Here is a 13,630-nt window from a genome sequence, read left to right as displayed (position 1 = left end):
ACTATTCAACATAGGTTTGGAAGTTTGGGCCACAGCAATCAGAGCAGAAAAAGAAATAAAAGGAATCCAAATTGGAAAAGAAGAAGTAAAGCTCTCACTATTTGCAGATGACATGATCCTCTACATAGAAAACCCTAAAGACTCCACCAGAAAATTACTAGAACTAATCAGTGACTATAGTAAAGTTGCAGGATATAAAATCAACACGCAGAAATCCCTTGCATTCCTATACACTAATAATGAGAAAACAGAGAAATTAAGGAAACAATTCCATTCACCATTGCAATGGAAAGAATAAAATACTTAGGAATATATCTACCTAAAGAAACTAAAGACCTATATATAGAAAACTATAAAACACTGGTAAAAGAAATCAAAGAGGACACTAACAGATGGAGAAATATACCATGTTCATGGATTGGAAGAATCAATATAGTGAAAATGAGTATACTACCCAAAGCAATTTGTAGATTCAATGCAATCCCTATCAAGCTACCAACAGTATTCTTCACAGAGCTAGAACAAATAATTTCACAATTTGTATGGAAATACAAGAAACCTCGAATAGCCAAAGCGATCTTGAGAAAGAAGAATGGAACAGGAGGAATCAACCTACCTGACTTCAGGCTCTACTACAAAGCCACAGTTATCAAGACAGTATGGTACTGGCACAAAGACAGAAATATAGATCAATGGAACAAAATAGAAAGCCCAGAGATAAATCCACGCACATATGGACACCTTATCTTTGACAAAGGAGGCAAGAATATACAATGGATTAAAGACAATCTCTTTAACAAGTGGTGCTGGGAACTCTGGTCAACCACTTGTGAAAGAATGAAACTAGAACACTTTCTAACACCATACACAAAAATAAACTCAAAATGGATTAAAGATCTAAACATAAGACCAGAAACTATAAAACTCCTAGAGGAGAACATAGGCAAAACACTCTCTGACATACATCACAGCAGGATCCTCTATGACCCACCTCCCAGAATACTGGAAATAAAAGCAAAAATAAACAAATGGGACCTAATTAACCTTAAAAGCTTCTGCACATCAAAGGAAACTATTAGCAAGGTGAAAAGACAGCCTTCAGAATGGGAGAAGATAATAGCAAATGAAGCAACTGACAAACAACTAATCTCAAGAATATACAAGCAACTCCTACAGCTCAACTCCAGAAAAATAAATGACCTAATCAAAAAATGGGCCAAAGAACTAAATAGACATTTCTCCAAAGAAGACATACAGATGGCTAACAAACACATGAAAAGATGCTCAACACCACTCATTATCAGAGAAATGCAAATCAAAACCACTATGAGGTACCATTTCACACCAGTCAGAATGGCTGCGATCCAAAGTCTATGAGTAATAAATGCTGGAGAGGGTGTGGAGAAAAGGGAACCCTCTTACACTGTTGGTGGGAATGCAAACTAGTACAGCTACTATGGAGAACAGTGTGGAGATTCCTTAAAAAACTGGAAATAGACCTGCCTTATAATCCAGCAATCCCACTGCTGGGCATACACACTGAGGAAACCAGAAGGGAAAGAGACACGTGTACCCCAATGTTCACCGCAGCACTGTTTATAATAGCCAGGACATGGAAGCAACCTAGATGTCCATCAGCAGACGAATGGATAAGAAAGCAGTGGTACATATACACAATGGGGTATTACTCAGCCATTAAAAAGAATACATTTGAATCCGTTCTAATGAGGTGGATGAAACTGGAGCCTATTATACAGAGTGAAGTAAGCCAGAAAGAAAAACACCAATACAGTATACTAACCCATATATATGGAATTTAGAAAGATTGTAACAATAACCCTGTGTACGAGAGAGCAAAAGAGACACTGATGTATAGAACAGTCTTATGGACTCTGTGGTAGAGGGAGAGGGTGGGAAGATTTGGGAGAATGGCATTGAAACATGTAAAATATCATGTATGAAACGAGTTGCCAGTCCAGGTTCGATGCACGATACTGGATGCTTGGGGCTGGTGTACTGGGACGACCCAGAGTGATGGTATGGGGAGGGAGGAGGGAGGAGGGTTCAGGATGGGGAACACATGTATACCTGTGGCGGATTCATTTTGATATTTGGCAAAACTAATACAATTATGTAAAGTTTAAAAATAAAATAAAATTAAAAAAAAAATAACTACCAATGAGGATGCTATATCAATAGGAAGAGGATGCATTTTCTATAGAAATACATGTGAACGTTCTCTTCAATACAAGTTTTATAAACACAGTTAAACCGTAGAAAAGGGAAGATTATCAGAAAATCTATGCATATTTAAACAGAATGCAGGGCAAGAAGGTAACCAGAAGTGTTGAAGGGCTGGTCTCCAACCCAGAAAGCCTCAGAACCAATGTCATCATCTCTATCTCTTTCCTTTTTTCCTCTCCTTCCCGTATTCTATCATGCCAAGTGATCTGATGTCTCATTCTAAGTACTTGCCTTACTGCCTTCATTTCTGCAGACTATATCTCCCAACTTTTAAAGTTTATTGAGCCATGATTTCTTTAGGTTTCCATAGCGTGTCAGGAACTCTTCTTTAAACTCATTTATTCCTGTCAACAGTCCTATGGAATAAATACCATTAAGAATCCCCTTTTATGCCAGTACACCGAGACAACCCAGAGGGATAGGATGGGAAGGGAGGTGGGAGGGGGGTTCAGGATGGGGGACATATGTACACCCATGGCTGGTTCATGTCAATGTATGGCAAACCCACCACAGTATTATAAAGTAATTAACTTCCAATTAATTACTTCACACTCCCATGTACTTTTTCCTCTCTTACCTGTCCTTTGTTGACATCTCTTTTGTCTACACCACTGTCCCAAGTATGCTAGTGAATATTCAGATAGAGAGAAAAGACATCTCCTACATAGGCTGCTTCACTCAGGTGTATTTCTTTATGGTTTTTGCTGGAATGGACAATTTCCTCCTGACTGTGATGGCCTATGACTGGTTTGTGACCATCTGCCACCCCCTGCACTACATGGTCATAATGAACCCCTGCTCCTATGGTCTCCTGGTTCTCATGTGTTTATCATTTTATTCAGCTCCCTGTTTCATGTGCTACTAATGATGCGGCTGACTTTCTGTACTGGAACTGAAATTCCACATTTCTTCTGTGAACTGACTCAGACTCTCAAGGCAGCATGCTCAGACACCCTCTCGATAACATCTCTTTGTATGTGGCCACTGCCCTGCTGTGTATGTTTCCTCTGATTGGGATCCTCTTTTCTTACTCTCAGATTGTCTCTTCGTTAATAAAGATGGCCTCCACTGAAGGCAAGTACAAAGCATTTTCCCCCTGTGGTTGTCACTGCACTGTGGATTCCTTGTGCTATGGGACAGGCCTGGGGGTTTACCTTACTTCTGCTGTGACCCAGTCTTCCCAGAGAAGCTCCATTGCCTCAGTGAGGTACACTGTGATCACCCCGATGCAGAACCCCTTCATCTATAGCCTGAGGAACAAGGATGTGAAGGCAGCCCTGGCAAGGCTCCTGAGTCTAGGCACCCCTTGTCTGTGATGAGTCACTGACCTCAGAACTAAGTGGACATTGTGAACCCCAAAGACAAATGTTGTAGATTTAACTCTCCTGGCTCCTTTTCTCCCTTAAAGGACATGCTCATTTCTTCTATTCCTAAAGCACCTGTGACTTCACTGTTTTGGGATTGTCTTTTAAGGTTTTTTTTTTTTTTTTTAATTCAGACCATTTTTTAAAGTCTTTATTGAATTTGTTAAAACATTGCCTCTGCTTTTATGTTTTGGGTTTTTGGCCACAAGGCATGTGAGATCTTAGCTCCCCGACCAGGTAATAAAGAAGCACCCCCTGCACTGGAAGGGCAAGTCTTACCACTGGGCTGCCAGAGAAGTTCCCACTTCTGTTTTTGTATTAGTTTCTCTACTGTTGTCAGTAATTTTTTTTGACATTTTTCTTTATAGGCTGTCCATAAAATTTCATGGTTTTACATGCTTTCTTGTAGCCATTCTAACAATGTCTAACTTCAGATTTAGAGCACTTTATCAAGTGCTGACCTGGTAGTCCCCAAATTAGCCTCTCAAACATTGGTGTTCTTCACATTCATTTGGTTGTGGGCTTGTTATCTCCAAAAGAATTGGGATAGAAATCATACAATAGACATAACAGAGTTTCTCATATCAGGATTGTGCTTGTTTCCTCACATGTGTGACTTTATATCTTCTTGAAAACACTTCTTTGAGATATTTTCTCTTATTCACCCCACTTTTCAAAAGAAGTGGCTTCCCTGATGGTTCAGACAGTAAAGAATCAGCCTGCATTGGCAGGAGACATGGGTTCAATCCCTAGGTCAGGAAGATCCCTTGGAAAAGGAAATGGCAACCTACTCCAGTATTCTTGCCTGGGGAATCCCTTGGACAGAGGAGCCTGGCAGGCTACAGTCCATGGGGTCGCAAAGAGTGAGACATGACTTAGGATGAAGCAACAACAACAAAAATTTTTTGATTACAGGAAAGCAGCTGCATTCAGCCTCCAAGATCTTCCCTGAATTCCAAGGGCAGGTTCAAACAGTTACGGAGGGGATACAGAGACAAAAGAGGAACAGTCAAGAAGCAATAGTGCAATTCTTAAATCATCCAACATGTACATTATCACTGTAAAATAGGGGCTTCCCTAGTGGCTCATATGGTAGAGAATCTTCCTGCAATGTGGGAGACCTGGGTTTGGTCCCTGGGTTGGGAAGATCCCCTGAAGGAGGGCAGGGCAACCCGCTTCAATATTCTTGCCTGGAGAACCGCCATGGACAGAGGATCCTACTGAGCTACAATGCATGGGGTCGTAGAGTTGGACACACCTGAGTGACTAAGCACAGCGCTGCACATGTAAAATAGATGACCAGTGTGAGTTTGATGCATGAAGCAGGGCACCCAAAGCCAGTGTCTGATACAACTTAGAGGGATAGTATGAGGAGGGAAGTGGGAGCGGGGTTTAAGATGGGTGGGAAATGCATGTATACTTACAGCTAACACATGTTGATGTTTGGCAAAAACCATCACAATATTGCAAAGTAATTATCATCCAATTAAAATAAATGAATAAATTTTAAAAAATAACTGAAAAAAAAAGACTCAATAGTACAGTGTTGGTGCAGAGATATAGGTGAAGATGGCAAATGACTTAGGCCAGTGGTATCTGGGGAAAGAGTGCCCCAGGCAGAAGTTAAGGTTAATGCAAAGATCCTGCGGTAGGAGACTGCATGGGGGTGGAGGTGGGGGTTAGCTGGAGCACAGTGAGTGAGGGGGAGCACAGTAGAACAGGAGGACAGTATCAGGGCCGATCCTCTGAGCCTTTCTCTGCTGCTGAATGACTCACACTTTCATTTACTCTGAGTGAGATGGGGAGTCGTTGCAGGGATTTGAGCAGACATGTAACATGATCTGGTAAGATTTTAAAAATCATTCTGGCTGCTGGGTTGAGCATGGGTTGTAGGGTGTAAGGTAGCCTGTTTGGACTTACCTGCAGGCAAGCCTGGTGAGATATAGGTACCTCGGACCAAGGGGAGGATAGCAGTGTAAGTATTGGGAAGCAGTCAGTTGAGTTGTATTTTGAAGGCAGAACTAAAAGGATCTGCTTCCAGGAAGGATACATGTGTGAGAGAAAGAGAAAAGACAAGAATGACTCCAGGATTGGGGTCTGAACAACTGAAAAAATAGAATTGAATTCATTAAGATGGGTTTCCCAGGTGGTGCAGTGAAAAAGAATCCACCTGCAATGCAGGAGACAAGGGTTTGATCCCTGTGTCAGGAAGATCCCTTGGAGAAGAAAGTGGCAACCCACTCCAGTATTCTTGCCTGGCAAATCCCATCAACAGGGGAGCTGGGATGATTATAGACCAGTCTGCAAAGAGTCAGACACTACTGAGCCACTCAGCACAACAGCACACATCCATTGAGACAGAGAGGGTGAGAATGGAGCAAATTTGAGAACGAAAGAGGATATAGGAGATTCAGAAATATCTCAAAAGTGAGATATTTCAAATGGATATATATTCTATGAGTCCACATATAAGAAGTACGAACAGTAGTCAAATTCATAGAGACAAAATAGAATGGTGGTTTCCAGGGGATAGAGGAAGGGAGGAAATACGATTAGTGTTTACCGGGTCTAGAGTTTAAATTTGGGAAAGGTGAAAAAGATTTGGAGATGGATGATGGCAATTATTGTCTAACAATATGAATATACTTAGTGCCAAGTGTATAGAACTGTACACATAAAAATGATTATCATGGAGAGATGGATCCAAAAAAATATTGCTGTGATGTATTTCAAACAGTATTCTGCCTTTGTTTCCCTCTGGGCTTCCCTGATAGCTCAGTTGGTAAAGAATCTGCGTGCAATCCAGGAGACCCTGGTTCAATTCTTGGGTCTGAAAGATCCACTGGAGAAGGGATAGGCTAACCACTCCAGTATTCTTGGGCTTCCCTTGTGGCTCAGCTGGTACAGAATCTGCCTACAGTGTGGGAGACCTGGGTTTGATGGGAAAGGCTACCCACTCCAGTAGTCTGGCCTGGAGAATTTCATGGATTGTACAGTCCATGGGGTCAAAGAGTCAGACATGACTAAGTGACTTTCACTTCACTTCACTTCTATGTTTCCCTCTAAGAGTTTTATAGTATTCAATCTTACATTTAGGTCTTTAATCTATTTTGAGTTTATTTTTGTATATGGTGTTAAAGAATGTTCTACTTTCATTCTTTTACATGTATGTTATGTAAATGTAATCACAATAAAAGCATTAAGTAGCACAAAATAATGGAGAAAGATTGAAGCTGATAATATTTTCAACATCATTATAAAATAATAGAGCTTAGTTAGGATTTTTTGGATAAAAATTTTATTTTTATTTATTTTTTGACCACACCACACAGTTTGCAAGATCTTAGTTCCCCAACTAGAGGTCAGACCTATGCCATCTGCAGTGAAAGTGTGGTCTTAACCACTGGAAAATTAGGGAAGTTCCAAGATAAAAATTTTAATATTTTTCCTCAACAACAATAGACGAGGGTTCTCAACCTCAATAATAGTGACATTTGCCAGGAGAACCAACCCCAAGTCCAAGGAGCCATGGCTGCACGGATGCAGGAGGGCCTAGAGGAGCTATCCCACGTTGAAGGTCAGGAAGGGTGGTGGTGAGGAGATAGCCCTCGTCCAAGGTAAGGAGCAATGGCTGCGCTTTGCTGGAGCAGCCGTGAAGAGATACCCCATGCCCAAGGTAAGAGAAACCCAAGTAAGTTGGTAGGTGTTGCAAGAGGGCATCAGAGGGCAAACACACTGAAACCATACTCACAGAAAACTAGTCAATCTAATCACACTAGGACCACAGCCTTGTCTAACTCAATGAAACTAAGCCATGCCCGTGGGGCAACCCAAGATGGGCGGGTCATGGTGGAGAGATCTGACAGAATGTGGTCCACTGGAGAAGGGAATGGCAAAGCACTTCAGTATTCTTGCCTTGAGAACCCCATGAACAGTATGAAAAGGCAAAATGATAGGATACTGAAAGAGAAACTCCCCAGGTCAGTAGGTGCCCAATATGCTGCTGGAGATCAGTGGAGAAATAACTCCAGAAAGAATGAAGGGATGGAGCCAAAGCAAAAAGAATACCCAGCTGTGGATGTGACTGGTGATAGAAGCAAGGTCCAATGCTGTAAAGAGCAATATTGCATAGGAACCTGGAATGTCAGGTCCATGAATCAAGGCAAATTGGAACTGGTCAAACAAGAGATGGCAAGAGTGAATGTCAACATTCTAGGAATCAGCGAACTGAAATGGACTGGAATGGGTGAATTTAACTCAGATGACCATTATATCTACTACTGTGGGCAGGAATCCCTCAGAAGAAATGGAGTAGCCATCATGGTCAACAAAAGAGTCTGAAATGCAGTACTTGGATGCAATCTCAAAAACGACAGAAAGATCTCTGTTTGTTTCCAAGGCAAACCATTCAATATCACAGTAATCCAAGTCTATGCCCCAACCAGTAACAATGAAGAAGCTGAAGTTAAACAGTTCTATGAAGACTTACAAGACCTTTTAGAACTAACACCCAAAAAAAGATGTCCTTTTCATTATAGGGGACTGGAATGCAGAATTAGGAAGTGAAGAAACACCTGGAGTAACAGGCAAATTTGGCCTTGGAATACGGAATGAAGCATGGCAAAGACTAATAGAGTTTTGCCAAGAAAATGCACTGGTCATAACAAACACTCTCTTCCAACAACACAAGAGAAGACTCTATACATGGACATCACCAGATGGTCAACATCAAAATCAGATTGATTATATTCTTTGCAGCCAAAGATGGAGAAGCTCTATACAGTCAGCAAAAACAAGACCAGGAGCTGACTGTGGTTCAGACCGTGAACTCCTTATTGCCAAATTCAGACTTAAGTTGAAGAAAGTAGGGAAAACCACTAGACCATTCAGGTATGACCTAAATCAAACCCCTTATGATTATACAGTGGAAGTGAGAAATATATTTAAGGGCCTAGATCTGATAGATAGAGTGCCTGATGAACTATGGAATGAGGTTCGTGACATTGTACAGGAGACAGGGATCAAGACCATCCTCATGGAAAAGAAATGCAAAAAAGCAAGATGACTGTCTGGGGAGGCCTTGCAAATAGCTGTGAAAAGAAGAGAAGTGAAAAGCAAAGGAGAAAAGGAAAGATACAAAATCTGAATGCAGAGTTCCAAAGAATAGCAAGAAGAGATAAGAAAGCCTTCTTCAGCGATCAATGCAGGGAAATAGAGGAAAACAACAGAATGGGAAAGATTAAAGATCTCTTCAAGAAAATCAGAGATACTAAGGGAACATTTCATGCAAAGATGGGCTCGATAAAGGACAGAAATGGTATGGACCTAACAGAAGCAGAAGATATTAAGAAGAGATGGCAAGAATACACAGAAGAACTGTACAAAAAAGATCTTCACGAACCAGATAATCACGATGGTGTGATCACTGACCTAGAGCCAGACATCCTGGAATGTGAAGTCAAGTGGGCCTTAGAAAGCATCACTACGAACAAAGCTAGTGGAGGTGATGGAATTCCAGTTGAGCTATTCCAAATCCTGAAAGATGATGCTGTGAAAGTGCTGCACTCAATATGCCAGCAAATCTGGAAAACTCAGCAGTGGCCACAGGACTGGAAAAGGTCAGTTTTCATTCCAATCCCAAAGAAAGGCAATGCCAAAGAATGCTCAAACTATCACACAATTGCACTCATCTCACACGCTAGTAAAGTAATGCTCAAAATTCTCCAAGCCAGGCTTCAGCAATACGTGAACCGTGAACTTCCTGATGTTCAAGCTGGTTTTAGAAAAGGCAGAGGAACCTGAGATCAAATTGCCAACATCCGCTGGATCATGGAAAAAGCAAGAGAGTTCCAGAAACACATCTATTTCAGCTTTATTGACTATGCCAAAGCTTTTGACTGTGTGGATCACAATAAACCGTGGAAAATTCTTCAAGAGATGGGAATACCAGACCACCTGATCTGCCTCTTGAGAAATTTGTATGCAGGTCAGGAAGCAACAGTTAGAACTGGACATGGAACAACAGACTGGTTCCAAATAGGAAAAGGAGTACATCAAGGCTGTATATTGTCACCCTGTTTATTTAACTTATATGCAGAGTACATCATGAGAAATGCTGGACTGGAAGAAACACAAGTTGGAATCAAGATTGCCGGGAGAAATATCAATAACCTCAGAGATGCAGATGACACCACCCTTAGGGCAGAAAGTGAAGAGGAACTAAAAAGCCTCTTGATGAAAGTGAAAGTGGAGAGTGAAAAAGTTGGCTTAAAGCTCAACATTCAGAAAACGAAGATCATGGCATCCGGTCCCATCACTTCATGGAAAATAGATGGGGAAACAGTGGAAACAGTGTCAGACTTTATTTTTCTGGGCTCCAAAATCACTGCAGATGGTGACTGCAGCCATGAAATTAAAAGACACTTACTCCTTGGAAGGAAAGTTATGACCAACCTTGACAGCATATTCAAAAGCAGAGACATTACTTTGCCAACAAAGATCCGTCTAGTCAAGGCTATGGTTTTTCCTGTGTATCATGTATAGATGTGAGAGTTGGACTGTGAAGAAGGCTGAGCGCCGAAGAATTGATGCTTTTGAACTGTGGTGTTGGAGAAGACTCTTGAGAGTCCCTTGGACTGCAAGGAGATCCAACCAGTCCATTCTGAAGGAGATCAGCTCTGGGATTTCTTTGGAAGGAATGATGCTAAATCTGAAACTCCAGTACTTTGGCCACCTCATGCAAAGAGCTGACTCATTGGAGAAGACTCTGATGCTGGGAGGGATTGGAGGCAGGAGGAAAAGGGGACGACAGAGGATGAGATGGCTGGATGGCATCACTGGCTCGATGGACATGAGTCTGAGTGAACTCCGGGAGTTGGTGATGGACCGGGAGGCTTGGCATGCTGCGATTCGTGGGGTCGCAAAGAGTTGGACACGACTAAGTGCCTGATCTGATCTGATCTCATTAATATTTGTCATAGAGTCTATCTTGTATATTGTCTGATGTTTATCAGGATCCCTGGTCTCTACTCGTGAGATACCAGCACTGAGTTGTGATAAGCAGAAACTGGCTATTCCAGTGTTCTCAACCAGACTGATTTTGCCAGTTGTTCCAGAGAGGGCAAAATCAGTCTGGTTGAGAACACTGGAATAAAATAAAATTCTGTGGGTACCAGAATTGATGGTGTATGCTTTCAAAGAGATGGGATCGTAGAAAAAGCAACATTTTGGGGAGGATAAAACGTCAGGTTATCTTGTAAAGGTTGAGTTGACGGCCTTCAGAACACCCCACTATTATCTGAGAGGTAAGTGGTATTGGTTTGGATATCATTAATCTGCATAAGTGACAGTATAAGTTAATTAATCATACAGACAGAAGAAGTTCCTGCTGAGAGATTCAGGAGTTATTAATAGAAATAGAAGCCCATGCTTGAATGAATCCTACCCATGATGCTTCAGTTTTCAGTTGTAGAGCTTCATCTGGATATATGATCTCATTTGACCCGTTATAATATCCAATCATCCACATTCCCATTTCTTTCAAGGGAAATAAAACACTCACAGACCCATACTCCCCTTTGGGTATCGCTCCAAACTTTTAAAGAATTTGGTCAGTATTTGTTACTTCCATTTTCACAATATTTACTTTCTTCTCAACCAACTCATCAGGAGTATTTCTACCTCCATCACAACTGCCTTTCCTAAGGTCTGCAGTGACCTCACATGCCAAATAAGTTTTTTTTTTCTTTTTTAAAAAATTTAAATTTATTTATTTTAACTGGAGGCCAATCACTTTACAATACTGTATTGGTTTTGCCATACATCAACATGAATCCTCCATGGGTGTACGCGTGTTCCCAATCCTGAACCCCCCTCCCACCTCCCTCCCCATACCATCCCTCTGGGTCATCCCATTGCACCAGCCCCAAGCATCCTGTATCCTACATCAAACCTAGACTGGCGATTCGTTTCTTATATGATATTATACATGTTTCAATGCCATTCTCCCAAATCATCCCACCCTCTCCCTCTCCCACAGAGTCCAAAAGACTGTTCTATACATATGTGTCTCTTTTGCTGTCTCGCATACAGGGTTATCGTTACCATCTTTCTAAATTCTATATATATGCGTTAGTATACTGAATTGGTGTTTTTCTTTCTGGCTTACTTCACTCTGTATAATCGGCTCCAGTTTCATCCACCTCATTAGAACTGATTCAAATGTATTCTTTTTAATGGCTGAGTAAATAAGTTTTAAGGGATATTTCCTTTTGTCAAAATGCTTGATGTCTCAGTAGCAATATCACTAATGGCTGCATTCTCTTTCTTGAAATAGGAACCTTTCTAAAGCATTTTGTTTCTGTTACAAGGGGATTCACAGATTCAAGTCCACTGGGCAACTTGCAGCATTAACACATCCCTGAGGGAGAAACTTCTAACTTTGAAATCAAATCCTATAAAGGGGAAGCAAGAATTAGGGCAGAATCTTAAGGAGCCCTGGGAGACTTCTTCATGAAGAAAGCTTTTTAATCTCCAGGGGAATAATCTGGACTGTAATGTTTGAGCATAGCCAGATAAATTAAGAATAATTGGAACAAAGAAATTTGCCTCTCTTTACTACGATCTTCAGGGAAACAGCAGTGGCAGAAAGTTTCTTTTCTATTATTCTCCTTCTACCCCAAGGGAGCTTAATTGTTTAAAGAGTAGAGTGACAACAGGCCAATTTATTTAATGAGACAGCCTGAGAATTCAGCTACCAAAGTTCTCGAAACTTTTGAAATAAGCTTTCTGTGTCCCCAAGGCAAAGCATCTTGGGCTTCCCAGACATATGGTGTGAATTCCCTTCTTGGATAATCTCTCTGTACTTTCTGGAAGAAAATGTGTGCTATAGGAAAACAATCAAGACAACTAGGGGTTTCCATGATGTCCTCTGAAAGAGGCAGGGTACCAAAGTAAAGGTTGGGGGTGGTATAGAGGAGGGAGATGTAAGCAATGGAGGGAAAACTTATTAGACAGAGTCCTAGGGACACAAAGAAGAATAGTGTTTCTCATAGTTTTGTCTCCAGACCAGCAGCATCAACATCACCTGGGAGCTTGTTAGACATGCACATTTTTGGCTTTCATTCTAGATCTATTGATGCTAAGTCAGAAACTCCAGAGTCAGCCCTAGCTACTTGTGTTTAACAAGCCGCCCAAGTGGATCCTATGGGTGACTAAAATTTGAAAACAACTGCCTTAAGGGATTTGTTGAAATGAGTGATGAAGGACCCTCACAAAGCTGCATCTTCAGAGATTTGAAAGATCTTTACCTCCAACATCTGATCAACAAATGATGATACATTTGTTGTCACTTTAAAATGTTTATCTCCCTTTCTTGTTTTCATTTTATGCATTTGTTTGAATTCTCAAAATAATATTAAATACTGTGGTTTATAGCAGTTAATTTTTGCATGTTTGCTAATTGCCATTTCTTAAAGCTTCCACATGGCACCCCACTCCAGTACTCTTGCCTGGAAAATCCCATGGATGGAGGAGCCTGGAAGGCTGCAGTCCATGGGGTCGCTGAGGGTTGGACACGACTTAGCGACTTCACTTTCACTTTTCACTTTCATGCATTGGAGAAGGAAATGGCAACCCACACCAGTGTTCATGCTTGAAGAATCCCAGGGACAGCGGAGCCTGGTGGGCTGCCGTCTGTGGGGTCGCACAGAGTCGGACACAACTGAAGCGACTTAGCAGCAGCAGCAGCAGCAAAGCTTCCACCTGCCATGGAATGTTATCTCTCATTTAAAGATCAAAATTTATTATTTTAAAGATACATCTTTATTTTTCTAGCTTGAGATCCTGCAACCTTCCCTTCCACATATTCATGTACACATTGCCCTTTGCAGCAACGGCTGTTATACATGAATAAATACATTTTAAAAATTAATTTTTATTGGAGTATAGTTGCTTTTCAATGTGTTAGTTTTCACTATATAGCAAAGTGAATCGGATATAGAATCTGACATATATATATATAT

The 13,630-nt window shown here is 41.2% G+C and overlaps 1 pseudogene; it reads left to right on the top strand.

The window, feature by feature from the left end:
- Positions 1–2,743: 2,743 nt before the first annotated feature.
- Positions 2,744–3,826, top strand: LOC102406708 (annotated as a pseudogene).
- The last annotated feature ends 9,804 nt before the right edge of the window (positions 3,827–13,630 follow it).

Source organism: Bubalus bubalis, chromosome 9 (genome assembly GCF_019923935.1).
Source record: "Bubalus bubalis isolate 160015118507 breed Murrah chromosome 9, NDDB_SH_1, whole genome shotgun sequence".
NCBI lineage: Eukaryota > Metazoa > Chordata > Mammalia > Artiodactyla > Bovidae > Bubalus > Bubalus bubalis.
This window is presented reverse-complemented; position numbering and strand designations above follow the sequence as displayed.